The following is a 21,627-nucleotide window of genomic DNA, read 5'->3' as shown; positions in this document are numbered from 1 at the left end:
CGACCTCGCCTCCTTCTTGCGGAGTGAAGGGGTCCCTCTCCAGTATCCACCTCTCTCTCACCCTGCAGCGGACCTCACACCTGGGAGCCCGCATGCCACAGGGACAGCAGACAGGGAGACAGAGTCCAGGCTGAGATCCAGGTGGCGCAGAGAAGAGGGTACGGCCCCGACGTGAACCCTGCAAGCCCCGAGTTAGGGCCGGGGAGATGCCCGCGTCGGTGCCCCGGCTCAGCACCAGCCAGGACCTCCAGGGCCCGTGGGGGGACACAGAGATGCTCCCCTGTTGGCTAAGAAGGGGCCCCAGCCCTGCGGACACAGTCAGGGTCGCCCTGCCCGTCTTGAAGCACTTGACCTTGGCATCGCCCCTGGAAGCTGTGTTTGGTATTCTCTCCCGAAAACGACGTCCGTCAGACTCTCTCAGACAAAGAGCTGTGATTCCCAACGTTTTATTTCTGAGACTTAACGCTTCTAATTTCACGGTCCGCCAGTCCACGGGCTTCCCTTGTCTGCGTGGGATCCTGAAGGCTCTGGGAGTATGGGTGGACGTGCACAGACCCGTATTGGCCCACAGGGAAGAAGCACTGTCCCCTTCCGTGGTGGGTGGGTGTCGCAGGGCCTGAAAAGGAGTCACGTGTCCTGGTGCTGATCCGACACGGACGGGGCCAGGGCAGGAGATACAGGAACATGGTCTTTATCGCTCAAGTTTTCCAACATTCACTATCCCTGGGTTGAAATTTCCCATACTCAAATCTACGGACTTTTTTTTTTTTTTCAAAATAATTTTCAATAAGAAAAAAATGAGAAATGACTGTGCATGCACGTTTCTGAAAAAAAATTGGGGCGCCTGGGGGGGCTCAGTCGGTTGATTGTCTGACTTTGGCTCAGGTCATGACCTCGTGGTTCATGAGTTCGAGCCCCGCGTCGGGCTCTGTGCTGACAGCTCGGAGCCTGGAGCCTGCTTCGGATTCTGTCTCGCGCTCTCTCTCTCTGCTCCTCACCCGCTCACGCTCTGTCTCTCTGTCTCTCTGTCTCTCTCTCAAGAGAAATAACGACATTTTTAAAAATAGTGAAAAAAAGGGGCGCCTGGGTGGCGCAGTCGGTTAAGCGTCCGACTTCAGCCAGGTCACGATCTCGCGGTCCGTGAGTTCGAGCCCCGCGTCGGGCTCTGGGCTGATGGCTCAGAGCCTGGAGCCTGTTTCCGATTCTGTGTCTCCCTCTCTCTCTGCCCCTCCCCTGTTCATGCTCTGTCTCTCTCTGTCCCAAAAATAAATAAACGTTGAAAAAAAAAAATAGTGAAAAAAAAATCCTAAGGGAGACACCATTTCCTTGATTGTGCAGTGCGCAGAACGGGTTCCTTCAATTTGACAGGTTTCGTGAGATCCCTGGCTGGCTCCTGACCCCTCCCCCACGGGGACTGTGGGAGCAAAGCGTTTGAAAATAAACAAAAGCATTCCCGGGATGTCATGATGAGGGAGCCCTGACTTTTGCCTGGCTCTCGAGGGCTCCCGTCCCGCTGCAGCGGCTGTGACCCAGACCAGATGTTGCCACGTCCCGCAAAGACCCGTGACCAGCGTCTGTGAGTGCACAGCCTGGCCGTGTCTCCCTTCCAATTGGTGTCTCACCTATAAAGCGGGCTGGGTCCACCTGTGCCCCAGGTGAGTGGCCAGCGGGCGCGGGGCAGGTGCTCGCGGAGTGTTAAGAGATCCGCACGGAGGGCACTCAGACGTGCGGCGGTTACAAATGAGGGTGGAGGGGTGTGAGGGACAAGATCCTACTCCGTGTCACATGCACTGACTCCATCTGGGTTTGGGGTGTCTGGACGCTGCAGGCAAATAAATCAGGCAGCCCGATTTATGGCACAAATATAGACAGAATTTTCTTTGAAATGATAGAAAAAATAGCTATCGTGTGCAGTGTGGCTGGCTCTGCTTAGACTCGGGAAACACAGGGATGGACAGAGCACAGCTGGTTGGCAGTGACTTTAGGGCCTTTGATGTTTAGATATATTCGCTATTTGTGCAACTGGTGCACTTCTAGAGTAGGTGTGTATGTGTGTGCGCGCGTGTGTCTGTCACACTATCACATGCCGTACGTATGCACATACACGCTCCAGACACACATCACATAGGCACACGCCGCATGTAAACACACGCACACCCCCGCCATTCTTCCCTAAGGGTCACCTTCGTCCCAAGTTTGCTCCAGTCCTTACTGGTGTCCCCGTGTGGGGGCGGAGGTCATACACCCATGCTGTTTCAAACTGGTCCGTCGCACAGGAGCCGGTGTGGGCGGAGGGTATGAAATGACGCTTCCGCCACACCTGGCTGGTCCTGCCGCCTGGCTTCTGTTTGCCCCCACGACCCTCTGCTGAATACGGCACCTTCAGGATGGCCAGGATTTGGGAACGGACGGATAAGGAGCCTCTCTGCACCCTGGACCTGCCATAGCACCAGGAAGCAGGTAGCCAGGAGGTACCCAAGGAAGGCACTGGAATCCCTCTTCTTAAAAGAACATTTTTCTTTGTTTTTTAATTTTGTTAACGTTTATTTATTTTTGAGAGAGAGAGAGAGAGACACAGGGAGAGACAGAGAGACAGAGCGCGAGCAGGGGGAAAGGCAGAGAGAGAGGGAGACACAGAATCTGAAGCAGGCTCCAGGCCCTGAGCTGTCAGCACAGAGCCCGACGTGGGGCTCGAACCCACAAACCGTGAGATCATGACCTGACGGGAAGTCAGCCGCTCAACCGACTGAGCCAACCAGTACCCCAATTAAAAGAACATTTTTCATCACCCACGTGTCAAAGAACACTTCTGGTGTCTTCCTTTCTGGAAGCATCATCAGCCTGAGCAGTCACTGGGGGGGCTCACAGGTGCACAGGTGCCTGTACAGCTGTGTATGTTCCCAAATTTCCCTGTGTCTTTTTTCATGGATTGCAACAATATTCCCGAGTTTGGAAGCCAGAAGCGACCGCTTATATTTGAAAGACAACAGAGCAACCCCCTGGCAATTATTCTCAGAGCTGAGTAGCTACGTGTCCAGATACTTGCTGGGGTATTTTTCGGCTAAATCCAGGCCTGCTGTTTAAGTGCAGACCCCCCTTCCACATTGTTCATGCATTTAACTACCATCTGAATTCCAGCTTAACATCCCATAATAACGTCTTTTGCCAAGAAAGACCCCCAGTGTCGATGGCAGTGTTTACAAGGGGATTGGGACTTCCACTTTCAATCCTAAATCCAGAAACCCACTTTCCCTTCTAGACCCTCTTTAATGGAGTTTTGTCAATAAATAGATGTGATGCAGATGTTCTGCTGAGTCTTGAAGAATTCAAGGTGAATCCACTTTAAAATAAAGTGCACGGGAAGAAAAGTCAGTAGACACAAGGAAGTCCCAACAAAACCCAAAACGGCGGCAAGGGCCTCGAAGACAAGCCAATAATACACCTTGAGCCAAAGATCAGAAGTCAGATAACGCTTAGGGGCAGTGCAAAACGATGAAACATTTTCAACATCGACTATGAGTTATTTCAAGGAAATCAGGTATACCGAGACCCACGTTTAGTAAAACAAATAAATGATGCCATGGTTACACCCTTTGTAAAGTTTTATGATTTATAAAAAGCTTCAGGGAAAAGTGCCTTTAGAAACCGGGCTTCTCTAAAAATGAACGTGGAGCGACTCACTTTAGATAATTTTTCTAAGCACACATCCATTTTACAGAGCAGGGCATACCTGTCTAGGGCCCTGCGGCCACACAAGGGAGACCCATGAGCGACGCCAGATTATCTGCCCTCTTTTCTCAGGGTGTTTCCATCAGGGCAAGCGAGGCTTTGCTGCAATGACAAACAGACCCCCACAACTCACTGGGGTAACACGGTGGTCATTTACGTCTTGTCCGTTCTTGCTTGTTCGGGTCAGCGGGGGCTCCTCTCCACACAGCCTCCCAGGACCCAAGTTGGCAGGGTCTCTGCCATCTTGTAGATGCGTTGTTTGGGACACACGCCTTCTGGCCCCTTGGGGCGGCAGTGGGGAGACTGGAGTTGCACACTGGTTCTTCCACACTTCGGCCTGGAAATGCTATTGTCCCTTGCTCCCAAAGCTCATTGGCTGGAGCTAGTCACATGGCCTTGCCCAGCTGCAGGGGTCCTGAGGAGCATGAGGGAGATAGCCACTGAGTCTGCCTCAAAGGCCAAAGCAAGGTTTTTTAATAAAGGCTTGTCCAAAACACAAAATAATTTCCCTCGAGAAGCTGTCTGATAATTTAATTTCACTAATCTCTACCAAATGTTGGGATCAGACTTCTGAAAATTCACAGGTGGCAGAAATAATGGCTGGGGACGTAGGGTAGGGAGAAGGTGCAGAGAGCAAGATGCTAAATCAACCAGTGAAAGGACTTAACTTTTAAAAAAAGTACTCATTAAGATCAACAGAAGGGCACAACACCGAGATGAATACGGTGATATGTATTCGACCTTAAGTTGGTGCCAGTGGGGTCCTAGTCGCTAGCCTCGGTCCTTGTTTGGTTGGGGAGAGGTGGGGCACTGAGGGAAGGCGGGTTATTACTGGAAAGTGCCTCCTCACTCTCCTCCCCCTCCTCTGAGTGATGGGCCACCCGGTCCTCAGGACCGCGGCATGGTGTCCTTGGCGTGAAAGTTCCACTGGGACCCGTGGCTCCGGGAGGCCCGCCATGGTGCAGTGAGCTGCCATGTTGCATCTAATGGCACCAGACTTCCGGCGAGATTCCTGTGCTGCCCTTGGAAGAAAGCTCCAAGGTGCCTCAGTGGACTGGCCTGTCACGGAGTCTTCTTGGCATCTGTACCCAGGATTGCTGGGCACTGTTCAAGCACATTCTTGGATGTGGTGAATCCATCTACTCCAAGTTCCGTCTTCCAGGGCTGCCTGGACACGACATTTCTCCCTCTCTTTCCCGGGTCTCTTTCGGAAACTACACTTCCACCACGATAGGAAGGTTTGGCAACGGGAGGTCACTCGGAGCCTCCCTCGTGGAGCAGCTTCTCTTGCTGCTGGGAATCCGCGCTGAAGACAGAGCTCCCGCTGACCCAACACACAACCCCTCCACTGCCGCACGCCTCTCTGCCTTCCCTCTGGACCCGCTTGCCCCGTTCAGCTCATAAGCATCATACAGTCACACACCAAGATGGCGGCCAAGAGCACCGCACACATGCAACAACCTAGGGGCTCCAGGAAGCATTCCAGAGGATTGCTTTCCCAAATGTTGAGCAAGGTGAACTCAGGGCTGGATGAGGGATTGGAGCAAGGTGAACTCAGGGCTGGATGATGGGGTTGCCACGTACACTGGGCTCATCTTTGCTGCACCGGTGACCCTACGGCACCCTCTGGGGAGAAATCTGAGTTCTTCCGCGCACCTTGTGCTGTGGACCAAAGAAGCAGAAATGGAAACGTTTCAGTGAACCAAAAGGATGTGGACAGAAACCATTTTTCCCTCCGGTATAGTCTAGCTTGAGTTTTAGATATTCATTGTGGAGTCAAAGACATAATTGACACTAAGCAAAGCTGTGACCTTGGATATTTACAGGGGCGCAGGGGCTAATGTTTCACTAGTGGCTGGGGACTCAGACCCCAGAAGAGGGTCTTGGCAGGCGTAAAACATGGGTGCCTCTCTGTTGCTCTTCAGAACACATTTCACGTCTTAGTGGGAAACTCATTAGCGATATGATTGCGAGCTAAGATTACCAGCATACTCGAAGAATGTAAAAACCACCTTGGCTGCCTTTCCAAAATGATCCTAACATATTCCAAAAGCCCCTTCATCCCCCCAGGGTGGTGCAGAGCCGTTACGAGGAGGTTTTGCAGGATTCCTGGAGATCTCGAGGGGGAATTCTCGCCCTTACTCCCAATTCTCAGACAGAAGCTCACCTGCTTGACAGATACCAACCCCCCAGGCCCCGGGCAGGGAGGGTGCCCACACCTCCGCACGCTCCACGGGGCCGCGGGCTGGTGCGGCAGACAGAACACCAGACAGCCGTGACGGGCAGAGTCACAAACAGAACACTCTCCCCAGGTCAACTGTGCACAACAAACCCCCAAGAGGCCAGTTTTTCATTGTCCATCCCTTCGCCGCGACCCAATAAAACTGGGCGAACCAGGGCCTCGGCGGGGTGCCGCGTGGGCCCTGGGAGGGAGAAGGTCGGGAGGAGCGGGGGACCCTCCAGCCCTGCAGCACGCCCTGAGATGGCCCGAGCACCAGAGGGGACCCCGAGAGGGAGGCGGCGGCCCCACGGTGTCCCGGCCCCCGTGCCGTCTGCGCTGTTTGGGACAGACCTGAGAACTGACGGGCCAGGAGGCTGGGGAGGCTCCCGCGGGCTGGACTGGCCCCAACCTGCTCCCAGCTTCTCCGGGAAACGTGTCTTCATGTGGGTCCTTCACTGCCACGTCTCCTCCCACAGAGAGAAAGCTCAGTTGATGAAACCCTGGCCTCCCCCTGCCTCCTCCCCCGCCCCAGGGAAGCTGGAGAAGTGGCCAATGACTGACTTGGGAAGAGAAAACAGAGTGCATTCAGCGCAGGGTCTGGAACCCTCCGCCAGGAGCTGGAGCTGGCTGCAGGGACCAGGCGTTCCCCGTGCACCCTTCCAGCAGGTTCCCCACCCGGCGGACCACGAGGGGGGCCCACCTGGGTCCAGCTCCGCCGGCACCACGGGGGAGTCGGCCTGCATCTGTTTTCGAGAAAGGTGATACTGCACCGGCCTTGTCTGTCTCCGGTCTCCACGCCCGGGTCGGGGGAAGGGCACTGCTCATCCCACCCCTGCCCTGCTGGGGGGCACGTGTGAGGGAACCACACCCCTCCAGCCTGGTAAGTAACCAGCCCGGGGCCCAGGATGCTCCTGGCACTCACACCTGGGCACCCGTGGTGTGGCCAGCAGGGAGTGGGGTCCACCGTGCACCAGCTGGGGCTCGCGAGACCTTCAGCTGTAGAACTTGCCATGGGGCGTGAGGCTGCTTCGGAAGGAAGCTTCCATCGGGCCAGGCTGAGCCCACCTGCCTCCCCTCTGCCACCTGCCGTCTGAGTGACCTTGGGCACATCTCTCCAAGCTGGTCCTCACTTCTCCCAGGTAGAAATGGGGGGGGGGGGTGCCTGGCTCAGGGATCTTCATGGTCCCTGGGGGCCTCATGACTTTCTAGAAACTCAAGGAGACTGGAGGGCTCCCTCACACGTTCTGTCCAGGGGCACAGATGGCATCCGATATACGTGTTCCAGAAAACGGGGTGAAGGCATACCGTCCGTTGTTGGCCCACATGCTTAGCTCGGAAGGTCCTCACGGTCCTTTTTGGGGAGGGGCCTGGTGTTAGCAGAAGGATTTCTGAACAGAAGAGGAGGCTGGGAGGGAATTCAGAGACACCAGGCCGGTCCTAGGTGTCCCCCCGCCCCGCCCAGGGCTGGGGGACAGAGCGGCTGCGACCAGACCCACCCTGCCCCCGGCTTCGTGGACTGACCTTCCCCAGCCACGTGATACGAAAGTGTGGCAGGTGCTCCAGGAGAGAAAGCCACAGTCATGCACATCATGCAGCTGGGAACCAGCAAAAACACAGCCCCGTCAGGTTTTCGTTCCCCAGGGCCACCTCCCTCTCCACAAGGCAGAGCCAGCACGCCCTCCGCTGTCCTTTCTGAACACCCCGGAGGCTGGGGTCCACTTTCCTCCACCTTCCTCCACGCACTCGGGGTGCCTCCCTGGCCAGGCTTCTAGAAAACTCTGCTGCTCACACACTGTCTTCCCTGCTCTGTTTTCAAATTCCCATTCCCTCCCTCCTATTGGAAGGAAAGGGCCATGTGGTCGAGGAGGGCCGGGCCATCCCGCCTCCGTCACTTCCCTGGTGTCTCCTGCCCCTCCCCCTCCACTGTGCTCCCCCCTCGTCTGCCCTGTTTAATGTCAAGAGAGCCCGCCCAGCTCCTCAGGAACAGCAGCTGCAGAAGCGAGCACGAGTGGATTTCACATCAGAGGAGTTTTCCCAGTGAGTAATGTGGTGAAGCCATTGTCTACACTCGCATGGGTCCTGCTGGCCCGGCCTGTGCTCTCGCTCTCGGGACAGTGAGAAGAGCAGGCCAGGAGAGGCGGCTCCCGTGGGCAGGAAACGTCCTCTGCCCCGTCCTCACAAGCAGGCAGGGTCCAGTGACCGCCACGGTGCCCCTCCGAGGTCCTTGAAGCACGACAGGCAGAAAGTGGAGGTCCCAAGTCCCTCCAGGGCCACGCTGACCACAGGCTGCCCGGCCCTGTCTGAACACCCTCAGGCTCACCGTCTCAGGATGGGGAGACGTTTGCGCTCGGGGCAGCTCTGTCCGGCGGACATCGGCTCAAGCCTTCCCCGGCTCTCTGCCCCCGGGGCCACGGTGGACAGGCCACCCCCAGCACCCGGCCAGCTGCACACCAGGGCAAGAGGTCAGGCACCGGGAAAGCCATGGGGCCCAGACGCTGGTCATCCCGGAGCCCGCTCTCCCCTGAGCCCTGCCCATCGGGAACCGGGTCTGCCCGGCCCTCAGCTGCCCTGGGCGGCCGGGCCTGCCCGGGTCTCTGCAGCGCTCAGAGAACACCCTTCTCCTCTGTAAAAAGCAGCGTTTTGTTCGGCCAACACTCAGAAGTGGGTTATCAAGGCGGTTCGGCTGCCGGAGGGCCCCCTCACCAGGGCAATCTGAGTCGCACACAGCTCTGCCCCGCAAGAGGCTTTCCTCCCGAACCTAAGTGTTTTCACAGCCCATTAACCCCGGTGGCGAGGCCAGGGCAGCGCGGAAGCTCCGTGGTGGCCGCTGCCTCGGACGGCCAATCACCGCAGAGGCAGAGAGGCTCTGAGATCATAACAACATGAGTCAACGCGAACCCAAATTAAATTCACACATGCTTCGCGAGCGCGGTCTGTTTTGCAAGGCAGGGCACACCGGCACGGCCAAGGACGCACGGCCAAGGACGCACGGCTCCTGCATCTGTCGGGGCCGCGGCGCAGCGGGGAGAGCAGCGCTGGTGTATTTCCCAGCCGCCAGGGTGTCGACTGCCTGTGCGGTCCTGACCAACCGAGCACGGCACTGTGTGTGCGCGTGCAACAGTGTGCGAGGGCAAGGGTGTGCGTGGTGTGTGCATGTGTGAGACACAGATGGACCCAACGACAGAAAGAGATGCGTGTGGCCCAATGGCTCCCACGGTTGGGAGACCCCAGGCGGGAGGTGGGGGGGGGGGCGCTCCTGGGGTGCAGCGCTCTCTGGCGCTTCCTGACACAGATGTTCACAGATGCAGACCACAGACCACGGACTGGGGCGACGCACAAGCCTGGGCTGCTGAATGGAACTGAGCCGGGACAGGGATGTGAGCTCACAGCCAGGAAGGCAGGCTGGCCAGTCCAGGGGCAGCCCCGGCACAGGTGAAGCCGGCCCGGGAGGGGGCCCTCTAGGAGGGAGGTGAGTGAGCAGGGGGGCCGAGAGGAGCACAAAGGGGACCCTCACTCTGCTCTCTGTGACCCCCCTGTTAGCCAGGGCTCGCTGAAAGAGGCAACACCAGAGATCACTGCTCTGGACACAAGTGTCCCTGACATTCAGTAATAAAATCTCCTTGGGGCGCCCGGGTGGCTCAGTCAGTTAAGTGTCCGACTTCAGCTCAGGTCATGATCTCGTGGTTCGGGAGTTGGAGCCCCGCGTCGGGCTCTGTGCTGACGGCTCGGAGCTTGGGGCCTGCTTTGGATTTTGTGTCTCCCTTTCTCTCTGCCCCTCCCCTGCTCGCACGCTGTCTTTCTCAAAAATAAACATTAAAAAAAAGTTAAAAATAAATAAATAACGCCCCCATTCCTTCCTTAACACACCATAGCTTGACACATGGTCCCTGGTTCTGGGGGTGAGAATCACGGGGGAGGGATTTTCAGCACATGCCTCCCAATGGGGAAGAGGCAGCAGGGAAGAGAGCAGAAAACCCCACGAGTAATTCTAAGGCACAGCCTTCCCTAGAAAGCAGCAGAGCTCATGAGTGTGTGCGTGTGTGTGTGCGTGGACCCTATGATGCGTCCCCTAAAGTGAGCCAGTTTTGAGAGTGAAGGGGGCAGTTAACAAGCAGACTCAGACACGGGAATTAACCAGGACAGTCCTAGGAAGATGGACAGGGACGGTCACATTGACGGGGCGCTCTGCACCCCCACTCAGTCCAGTGGAGCCCCGATGATGATCTCTTCATCACTGAGCCCCCATCTCTCCAAGATGCCCGGGCTGGGGTAAGACAAGGGCAGAGACCCCCCCCCCTCCGAGGGGGGCACAGGCTCAGCAGGGAGAGAGCCTGGAAGCCGTGTGTCCAGGCTCCCTGCCTCCCTGTGCCTCCCGGAGTCCGTCTCTGCATGAAGCGCTCACTGGACTGGATGTCGTATGATCAGAATTCTCGTTAAATTACGGTCTCACTTTTCATTACTTGGGCGTCAGCCTTTCTATACGATTACATGCCCTCCGTTGGTATGTTTAATGCGCGAATTCTTGCCGCGGCCTCCAACATTAACATTTAACAAAACGTTAAAGAGAAAAGTCAGCTCTTGGAGGCGGCCGGCAGTAGCGAGAGCAGGTCGCGTGTCCAGCTGGCGGCCCGGCCGCCACTCGACTCGGCTCCTGGGCCCGGTTCTAGGATTCAGTCTGCACTGTCACTCCTGTCTGGGGGGACATGTCTTCATTCTGTGTTATCTCCTGGAGGAACAGACGCCACGTGACGCCGGGGGTCCTGGCCTCCCCTGGAAAACCCATCAGGCGGGTGCTGTCACCTGCACCGTGTCAAGGTCCCTGTGAGCTGCTCTGCCATTGCATTTAACTCCAGATTCACTGCAGAAAAGTGTAGCTCTGTCTACAGGTGTCCACGTGGACTCTGGTAAGGGGACCCGCCTGCGCCCCTCTGGCGGCAGAGACCCGCGCATTAACAACTCACTCGCTGGCTCATGGAGAAGGGAGGGGTGCGGTCAGGGAGGGGGGCACCCCAAGAGTTAGGGGCCGCAGCTGCGCACAGAGAACTCTGGTCTCTACGACCTCGAAGGCTGTTCTTGCACAGACCTGCCAGACCCCAGCCTTTTTGGGGTCACCCTGGGAATACCGCTCGCGAGAACCGTCCCCTTCACCTGCAGCTGAGTATGACACAAGTGCAGGTTCTTCCAGAAGTCTCTCTGGCACCACTGCGTTCCGTTTCCTTCTAGTCCTCACCCTGCCCCCCACTTTCCAGTGATTTCCACGCCAGGGCCCGGAGACAGACAGCACCTCTGCCAGGGACGGCCCTCCCGTCCGCCCCCCTGCTTTGTCAGACATTCTCCGACATGTCTGCGGTCTTACTCTGCCATATATACTCCAGGATAATTGTGTCCAGTTAAAAATCATACTAAATACTTGAGTTAACTGGGGAAGGAAAGGTCACGGCCATGGTAGTAAGCATTTCCAAACAGCGTCACAGGCACAGAGAGCTCCTCATTCAAAACAACATTCTGCTGGACTCCCCCCATCTCATAGTTTTCATGAGGGATTATACACTTTTGTTTTCTGGCCCCTTGGACTTCATTACACGGTCTAACGGGCTATTGCTAGCATGCATGAAGGTGTTCTCAAAAAGCATCTTCTCTTAGTAACTGGCCTCCATTCTACATGGTTTCATCAGTCGTAAAGGTTTTGGAGGGACGTTTTTGGTGATGGGGTGGGGGGCAAGGTTCCTGGCAGACAATATCTTTTATTGTTCTGTTTTCTGGCAGACCTCATCATTATTTCTTTTTCTTGTTTTATAGAATCACTTAAAACGTTCAAAGCAATGTTACAGAACAGTATGTCGGGGAGAACAGTCTTGACTTTGACACAAATGACTTGACTGTCACTTCGGCTTCCGAGACGCACACTCTAGGAAGGGGAGGAAGAATCTTTTTATTGTAGCTTCTGAAAATCCTAAGTACGAGAGGTTAATGTCAGAAATATGTTGAATTTTCTCAAATGCCTTTTCAGCATCCACCGAGATGATCCTTTCTCTTCTGACCGTGGATGTGACGAACGGCATACAGAGCAGTGAGGGTCACGAACAATTTCAGTGCTGTTGACAAATACTGCCCGTGTGTCAACGCCCAGGAAAGGACCCAAAGGTGAAATCACCCTCATCGTCCATCAGTAAAACCTCCATGTCATGGGTCTTACACTTTTGAAACATCACAGAATTTATTTTTTTAAGTTTATTTATTTTGAGAGAGAGAGAGACAGAGAGAGAGAGAGAATTCCAAGCAGGCTCCTAGCTGCCTGCACAGAGCCCGACGCGGGGTTCGAACTCATGAACTGTGAGATCATGACCCGAGCTGAAGTCAACTGATGAGTCAGAGGCCTACCAACTGAACCACCCAGGCGTCCCAGAGAATTAATTTTTCTTGTACTTTACCTGGAATTTGGGTTAAGTTCCTAATGAGATGGGCCTGCTTGCTTTGTTTTGTTTTTCATGTTTCACGGGTTTTGGTATCACAGTATGACAGATACCCTGTGTGTTGGGGGCTGTCCCCAAAGGGGGGGGGGCTTTCCACAGTCCCCAGGAGGAACGGACCCACCAGGGGTGCCTATTTATTGCCTGAGTGATCCTTGAAAGAAGAAGGGAGTCATCCAGAGAAAACATACTTTGAGGCTGATACCACTTGAGAAGTAGTTCATGAAACATTTTATAGTCATTTCCCCAGGGCTTTGTTCTTCCCAGTTTCAAAATTCTTAGGAGTACAAAAAGTTACGAGCCACTGAGAGTCCCCGCCTCGGTTTCCCTTTGGTGAGGGCCCAGCGGCTGCCGGGCGCCCTCACACGCAGCTCAGCACCGGGGCCCTACTCTGCCAAGGCCCCACGCCCACAGGCGGCGAGGGGGTGAGGATCTGAACCTTACCCTGCGGGCCTCGGGGCCCCCGCCCCCCAGCCCTGCCCGACGGGGGAGCCCCACAAGGGGCCAGTTTCCGTGTCTTATACTCACGTTTTCTCTGTTGCACCCGAGTCTCCCGCAGTCAGCCTTCGTCGGGGCCTGAGCGGCGCTGGTCCAGAGGTCTCGGCCAAGGATCTGTGAGGTGGTCTTTCCATCTGTTCACCTGTGGTTTCGATGCGTGGGGACAGGGGAGACATGCGCAGAGGCCTGTGGTCCCCGGCATGGGGATTTGTCTGGCTCGATCTACGGCATTCCTGTGACCCTGGTCAGGCAGCTAAAGTTCACAGCGCTTTCTTGGCTCCCATCTGTTGCTGGACGTCCAGCTCGGGGGAAGCCAATCCCTGTTTCAAGGTGACGTGCAATTCTGCGGTTTCTAGCAAACGACAGATGCCGGGCGTAGGAAAAAGAAAGCGTTGGGGACGAGCCCCTTCTCAGAGTGCTTGGCCGCCATCACATAGACTTCATTCTCTCTTCTCTGTTCTTTTGGCCAAATCCATTTCCCCCCACGGAGGAAGCTGCCGGAAGAACGGCAAGGAGCCTCTCCCAGGGGGTCACACTGAAGTGGCCTTCTCGGGAGGACCCGCAGCTGGGTTCGTCCCTCTTATCTGTCATCTGGTCTCCTTGAACGGCCAAGCGTCCGCCATGCCCACTCCAGAGCAAAGAGCTGGGTCCACTGTGGCCTGAGACAGTGATGTCCTCCAGATGTCCCCTGTCCCCAGCCAGGATTTGCCCGCTTAGGTCAAACCATTTAAGAGGCGGGAGAGCCAATGAATGTATTTCATATTTTCTGCATCGTTTCCTGAGTCTTCTGGTAGTAAGAGAAAGTAAATCCACCCAGGCTGCGTGAGCTCCGCCTCTCCCCCGTCTGACTTTATTTATTTTTCTTCCTTCGTGCATTCTACCCGAAGTCGCTGATAGAGCCTAGCTGACTGCAGGGGCTCCACAGCGGGGTGCATGGGGAGGGTATCTCCAGTGTGGTAGAGACAGACAGACGAGGACACAGAACCCCACTCATGCAGCCTCGCTTGCTCCCGGGGGGGCTCGGGGGCCGGGGGGGGGGGCCCAGCGCAGGCACGTCTCCTGCCTGAAGCACAGCTGGCACCCAGGGGGTGTTCACCTCGATCTCCAGGGGGAGAGATGTCTCTGCTCCAGAAGACGAGGAAAGGGCCGGGATTTATGTCCCAAAAACAAAAATACCTGCTGGCAGCCGGAGGAGGACCGGGCCAGGGCTGGTGCGGACCAGCGTCCAACAGGGAGAAAGTCAGCGGGCTGCTGTCCAACCGCGACACAAATCATCGCGAAATGTCAGCGTCTTGTAGCAGCACGGGGGTCCGGGGCCAGCTCCTCTGCTGGCATCCTCCCATTTTCCCCATTCTTTTGCAAAACAAAGACACTTGGTAACTATATCGCACATCTTCAGCTCCGAGAACGTGGGACTAAAGAGAGACGCTACGTGTGCAATTACGATAACCACAGCAGCAGGCAGGGTGGGACTTTTAGGCAACTCTGGTTTCCATTTTCTCGACTTGGTCACAGACCAAGTGTCTGGGCCATCGTGTTCCCCAAGTGGCTATTCCCCTTGACCGATGACGGCCGCCACCCCCCCAAGGTGCCCACCTTGGTCTGTGATTCCTCTTTGGGGTCTCGTAACTGGGGAAGATGGTCCCCACCCCTCACCGCCCCACCCTGGGCCTGGGCTCTGCCTGCTTTGTGCCCGGTGTCTCCCAGACAGGTTGTTAACTTCCCCAAGACATGGGCCGTGTCTCCGCAAGATGCAGAACTGCACGTGAACCATCCTGGTTTTCCTCAGCAAATATGGATCAGTGAGCTGAGACAGAGTCACCAACACGGCTTTGAGCCCGTGCAGCCCGTGCACGACACAGTCCCCGTTCCCGGGCTAGGTTGGGGGACAGGGACAGCAGACCGGGAGATGAATCACAGGCTTCCAGCGTCTCTTGAGCAAGACCTGAACAAACACATTTTATTATTTTGTTTTTTGGAGCTGAGATGTTCCAGAACATTCCTTACAGGCTCACTTATCAAGTCTTTCCAGACAATGTGACTTTGGGTCAAGTTTTGCTTCTGTCCTGCCCTGACAGGGTAGCTTTGCAGGACGCTACGTTGTGTTTGAGAATGTGTACCTACGGACGTCCAGCTGTCTTTAGCTCCCGGTCTCCCCCTGCTCCCTCCAGCCGCCTCACCCGCCTCGGCCCCATGCACGGCCTCGCAGGGCAGAGCCCTCACTGCCTTCAGATCCACTCAAGAGGAGCCACGAGCAGGTGCCCGGGAGGCGGATGAATCCACGCCTTCCTGGTTTGCAAACCACCAGGGCCCAACACTGATTCGTGGTATCGTAACCAGTGGCTTAACCTCCTTGTCTCCGTGGCTGGACGGCAAACCCCCCACAGGACAGACCAAATCACCCTCACCTTTATGTGTCCGGCACCAAGCATAAGACTGCAAACAGTCAGTGCTCAATAAATGTGAGCACCGCATAACGGAAAAGCTCGGAAAGAATAACTCTGTCGCGTCAGACCAGCTATTTGGAACCACCCACTGAGTGGGTCCTGCTGGAGGTACGTCCATGACCTTCAGATTTTCCTTCTTCAAAAGGAGGAAGCACTGGTCATCTGTCCACCAACCTGCTCAGGTGCCTACGGCCAAAAGGGCATCTGTTGGGTGTGACGTGCCCACGTCCCCGGTGAGGCCCACCTCCCCCCAGACATGTATGTGCTATTTCATAATTCACGGTTCCTAGAGCCTCTGGGAGCTTTGTGTGCGTGACCTTGAAGATGCAGTTATCAAATCGGCAGATGTGTAATCCAACTCCTAGAAAAGAAAGACCGTCACCTTTTCCTCCACAGACCGGCCAAATTAAGTTACTAAGTCTAAACACAGGCAAACAAAAAAGGGGCTCTAATTTCTGTAAGGCTTTGGACTCAAGCCTGTCTCTGAAATCCGTAAGAATCACTTGTACCTGGAGGGTGCTGGAAGCCCTGACATACCCAGGGCCCTGCTCCTGAGACCGCTTCTCAGACCTGCTGAGCCCCGCTGGGCGGCCAGCTTGCTCAGGGAGTGGGGGCAGAGAGGGCCTGGAGTGGGAGGTGTCCAAGAGTTGTTCCCCTCTTCCAGTTACTATGGCAGGAACACCTCCTGAAAGTTCTGTTGGGTTTGTTTTTTTTTTTAATGTTTATTTATTTTTGAGAGAGACAGAGAGAGAGAAGAGCAGGAGAGGAGCAGAGAGGGAGACAAAGAATCCGAAGCAGGTTCAGTACAGAGCCCGACGCGGGGCTCGAACTCACAAACCATGAGGTCTGAGCCAAAGTTGGATGCCTAACCGACTGAGCCACCCAGGCGCCCCCTGAAAGTTTTAACTGTAAGAAAAAACACAGGTGCGGCATTATTTACTATCAGCAAGAAACGGAAGCAACCTAAGCATCCAACGATGAATGAACGAGTGAATGAAATAAACGTGGAATATACACACAATGGAATATTATTCAGCCATAAGAACAATGAAGTCCTGCCATTTTTGATGATGTGTTTGAGTCTTGAAGGCATTATCCTCAATGAAACAAGTCAGAAAGGGAAAGACACATACAGTATGATCTCACTTACTTGTGGGATCTCAAACAAAAAACACCTCACAGATACGCAGAACGGATTGGTGGCCGTCAGAGGCCAGGGGTCAGGGGTCAGGGGTGAGTGAAATGGGTGCAGGAGGTCAGAGCCCAGAGTGCTCACCATTACACGATGGAACCGCTGGGTGCGGGAAGTCAAAAGGTACAAAGTACACAAATCCTGGGGATGTCACGCACAGCATGGTGACTACAGCTAACAACACTGTCTTGAATATTTGACCGTGGCTAAGAGGTAAGATCTTAAAAGTGTTCATCGCCAGAAGAAACAGTGTTGTAACTATTACCGTGGCTGATGTTAACCAGACATACCGGGGAGACCATTTCACAATATTCACAAATATCAGATCGCTGTGTCCTACACCTACAACTGATACAATGTTATATGTCAATGACGTCTCAACAAAAAGAAAAAAGGCCTACATCTGAAAGTTGTAAGTCAAATGAGATGATGTATTTAGGGTACCTGGACTGAAAATATATGTATATTCCTACCTTAAAAACACACACACGGCACAAATTTTACCACCTTTGTCATTTAAAAAAAATTTTTTTTTTAATCTTTATTTATTTTTGAGAGAGAGACAGTATGTGAGCAGGGGAGGGGCAGAGAGAGAGGGAGACACAGAATCCGAAGCGGGCTCCAGGCTCTGAGCTGTCAGCACAGAGCCTGACGTGGGGCTCGAACCCATGGACCACGAGATCATGACCTGAGCCGAAGTCGGACGCTTACCCCTCTGAGCCCCCCAGGCACCCCACGTCTTTATTATCTTCAAGTGTACATCTCAACAGTGAATTGAATGTCCACGTTTTTGTTCAACCGATCCCCAGAACTTTTTCATCTTGCAAAACTAAAACTCTGTTTCCATGAAACATTCCCCGTTTTCCTCTTGCAAGGCTTCTGTCTCCATGCATCCGACTCCTCCAGGGACCTCATGTAAGTGGAACCATGCATCATTTGTCTTTTTTGTGACTGGCTTGTTTCACTGAGTGTCAACGTCCCAGGTCCCCCCACGTTGTGGCGGGTGTCCGAACATCCTTCCTTTTAAGTTGCTCTACTGCAGGGGTAGACCGCGAGGGGTTGATCCACCCAGCCCTCCAAGAACATTTCGGCTGCTTCCTCCTCTTGACGCCTGTCATGAACGCGGGCACACACATCTCTCTGGAGAGACCCAGCTTTCCATCTCTTTGGGTGTATGCCCAGAAGCAGGATAGTTCCATGTTTAACTTTTTACGGAACCTCCACGCTGTTTTCCGCAGTGGCTGCACCAGTCCGCATTCTCACGCACACCACACGAGGGTTCCCCTTTCTCCACGTCCTCGCCAACACCTCACCTTTCTGTCCTGATGGGTGCGAGGGGATGGCTGTGGTTTTATTTGCATTTCTCTTGCGTGTACGGACGTGAAGCACCTTTTCTTGTACGCGTTGGCCATTTGTAGATGATCTTCGGAGAAATGTCGACTCAAGTCCTTTGCCCTTTTTAAAAATCAGATTGTCCGATTACAAATCAGATCACAAATTGTTAAGCTGTAGACATTCTTTACGCGTTCTGGATGTTAACAAATTTGCAAAGATCTTCTCCCATTCTGCAGCCAGCCGTCGTCACCCTGTCCATTAGGGTCGATAAGTCCCACTGGTCTATTTTTGCTTTTGTTGCCTGTCTTCTGAAAATTTTCCCGAGAGGGCCCAGACTGTTCTTTCTGCAATAAAGTTCCAACCCCATGGTGGTGAACAAGTTATGGCAGTAGCCTGTGGCCATCACCTCTCTGAAAGAGCTCCTCACTGCCGAAGACATACCTTCCCGCCCTGGGTGGACAAATCCTCATCACTCACTTTTCGAGTGGGTCTGGCACGCATTGGTATCTCTCTGTGGAGTCCTCCCCGGCCACATCCTTGAAGGAAAACCACTTGAAGCATCAGACATCTGCACCCCACTCTCCCCCCTAACGTGATCAGACAGCACCTCCAACACAGCCTCGTCACGCGGCATTCCCTCAGTCACATGTCAGTCCCCGCGCCCGCCACTCCCAGCAAGGCAGGATCGCTGTGCACGGCATCCAGCTGTGGCCGTGCTGAGCCATCACATTTGTTCCTTCTCTACGTCCACCCCCACCCCCCCGTCTCCAAACCAGCCGGAGTCTTGCAGATGTCAGACACCCCTGAGAACACAGGTCAGGGAACGATTCTCTCTTCAAGATCACAGGCCCCTGAAGACTGGGGGAGAGGCACCACCGTGGGGTCAGAGCGCATAAATTCAATCCCAACCAGCCCCCAGCCAGCACACGGACTGGGCCTGATGGGTAATGACCCCTCTGAGACCCACACTCGGGTCTAGAAAATGCAAGGAGTAGCCCCCACCCCAGTCGCTGGACTGTGGTGGGGACTTCATGGCTGCTTCAGGCCCCTGTACTGTGCCTGACATGCAGGGAGTTCCTCAGTAGTTGCTGAGCCATTAGAATACGTCCCCTCTGGGGCGCCTGGGTGGCGCAGTCGGTTAAGCGTCCGACTTCAGCCAGGTCACGATCTCGCGGTCCGTGAGTTCGAGCCCCGCGTCGGGCTCTGGGCTGATGGCTCAGAGCCTGGAGCCTGTTTCCGATTCTGTGTCTCCCTCTCTCTCTGCCCCTCCCCCGTTCATGCTCTGTCTCTCTCTGTCCCAAAGATAAATAAACGTTGAAAAAAAAAATTAAAAAAAAAAAAAAAAAAAAAAGAATACGTCCCCTCCACGCTGTGCCAATCGCCACACCGAGCCCGGTTGGCCATGTCTGTGCCAGGGGGCACCCAGGACGGTGTGGGGAACCTGGTACCGGAGAATCACCAGCTCGGAACGCGGTGATCCAGTCTCAGCCAGGGATGCTCAGCTGCCCACCCTGGAAACAGCATCTTGTATCTCATGAGGGGCAGCTAGGGGCCCTGTGGTCCAGCCCAGTGATGGCGTGACCGAGTGATGGGGGTGGGGGTGGCTGGGTCTGTGCTGGCCACGCCCCCAAGTGCCGTGTGCCTTAGACGGCCTCCTCACCTCTCCTCGGAGCCAAAGCTATGGGTCGTGTGTGTGTTAAGTCTCGCTCGGCTGCAGAATCACCGGGAACACAATGTGCACCAGAGTGAGGGGTCAGATCCGGGCAGATGGTGAGCTTGCAACCCGGGGCACCCCCCAGCCTCAGCCCTGACCCGGGAAGGCCCCGGGGCCCCCCCAGAGCTCCTTCCGAGGTAGCTGTTCCGGGGTCGGCCGAGAGCCTCCAGTCCTCTGGGAGCCCCAGGCTGGTGCACCCAGGGGCGCGGTGGCTCGGGCTCAGGTTGGGGGGACGGAGCCCATGATGACCTCCGCCCTCCCCTGACCACAGCTCCCAGGGTTTCCATTACCTTCAGCCTTCCACTCAGCCACCTGCTCACGCCCCACGTGATGGGACAGCCCCCCTCAGCACCCCCCCCCGGCGGTGCGCGCACGGGTCCCCGTGGTCCACCTCCCCGCGTCACCCGGCCCTTGGGGGTGCAGGGGAGGCCTCGAGAGATCCCTTGCCCCCAGCCTCCCAGCCCACCCAGCAGCTCCCTTCTGATGAGGACACTACTTCATCTGCAACACGGGCCCCCGTGCTGCACTCAGTCCTGGGATGTGCTTGTTGGCACGCGGTGGGCAGGCTGGGGGACGGCGCTCTTTCCTGTTTTATTGAAAAGTACCCAGCCACGCCTCTCCCATCGGGGCCCAAGCACCCCAGGAACCAGGCTGGGTTCTTACTGACCCCCCACCCCCAAAGCCACTAAATAAAGCCTGGTGAGACACGGGCACTTCACTGAAGAGTGTGTGTGTGTGTGTGTGTGTGTGTGTGTGTGTGTGTGTGTTGAGGCCAGAGGAGATGACATCGCACAGAGCACAGCATTTCACTCCACAAATCCCCCCCCGCCCAGATCGACGTGTGCCTCTACCCCCAAAGATCACCCGTGTTAGGACGCACTGTGCCAGGTGCCCTGTCTCTCTCCACCCTCTTCTTCTGCAGAGAGCGATTTAGGGGACACGGCCCCAGGAGCCCCCGGCCTGCAAACTGCCACTGGCTTGTAGAGCGGACAAGGCCCTCCCAAGACGAGGCTGACTCCACTCTCAGCAGCGAACTCAAGGCCCGCAGGCTGCCAGGAGTGTTCTCAGAAGCAGCCGGGGAAGGATAAATCACCAACGCTCTTTCCTGCCCCAGAGAAAATGTGGTTTTGGATCACGGACCCTGCACGAATCCCCACTATTGCATTTCTGCAACGTGCAAACACGTCCCACGTACAAACCAGGTGCCTGGCTGTGGATCGGACCCGGCGGTCGTAACACGCAACCAAGATGTGGTCCCAAAGCCGCTCCCAGGGAAACGGGCAAGCAGGTGCCTAGAGGTCATTACTAGGGGCGCACCAGACCCGGGGAGCTCGGGGTTCACCTGAAACACTGCAGGAGGACTGCCAGGGCCACCAAGAAGGGGATGCCGGGCTGGGTACCGGAGGGAGGTGCGGAGGTGGGGGCATGCTGGTGGAGGGAAGGCCGCACAGAGGCACCGAGAGCCAAGAGGCGACGCGCAGAGAGGCAGGTGCCTGGATGGCTCATCCACTCTGCCCCTCCTTTGGACCCCTGCCCCCTGCCGGTCCCTGCTGCAGTGCTGGGTGTGCTGCGAAAGGGCAAGACCCCTTCCCCGCCCTGGGGAGCTCATCTGGAGGATGCCTGGGGATCAGAAGAGCAGGGCCCGCAGCCACGAAGGGACCCGGGCAGCCCCACGGTGGGGCTGGCATAAAGGAGCCGGCATTCGACACGGCCCAGGGTGCCACACACCATGAGGGGCACGTGACGCACGTGTTCCACCAACCGCTTACGTGGTCAAATCAGACGTGGCCTGGGAAGGGGCCACTGGCCGCTGGTGTAGAGAAGGCACCGCACACCTGTGGGAAGAGCCTGTACCCGGAACGCCGACAGGACCGGCTGCCAGCGAGGGTGTGGGGCGAGGGGGCCAGGAGGGACGCGCCCGGGACCGCACGTGGAAGGCAACCTGACGTTTCTCACCGAAGGAAACACTCTCGCCACGCACTCCAGCGCATGCACTCTTTAGCAGGTACCCACAGGAGTTG

The 21,627-nt window shown here is 55.8% G+C and overlaps 1 protein-coding gene across 3 annotated transcripts in view; it reads right to left on the bottom strand.

Annotated features, from left to right (window-relative positions):
• The window catches only part of TWIST2 (twist family bHLH transcription factor 2), a 78,483-nt gene that overhangs the window by 40,440 nt on the left and 16,416 nt on the right, over window positions 1-21,627 (bottom strand). Inside the window, exon 2 of one of the 3 annotated variants that reach the window (XM_045482336.1) lies at window positions 17,056-18,012. The exons of the other annotated variants lie outside the window; for them this stretch is intronic. The gene's annotated coding sequence lies outside the window, so the exon portion shown is untranslated. Of the gene's footprint in view, window positions 1-17,055; window positions 18,013-21,627 lie in introns of those variants that run through there. 3 annotated transcript variants of the gene reach the window in all.

This window comes from Leopardus geoffroyi, chromosome C1, assembly GCF_018350155.1.
Source record: "Leopardus geoffroyi isolate Oge1 chromosome C1, O.geoffroyi_Oge1_pat1.0, whole genome shotgun sequence".
Lineage (NCBI taxonomy): Eukaryota > Metazoa > Chordata > Mammalia > Carnivora > Felidae > Leopardus > Leopardus geoffroyi.
Note: the sequence above shows the minus strand (reverse complement) of the source record. Positions and strands in the feature narration are given on the sequence as shown.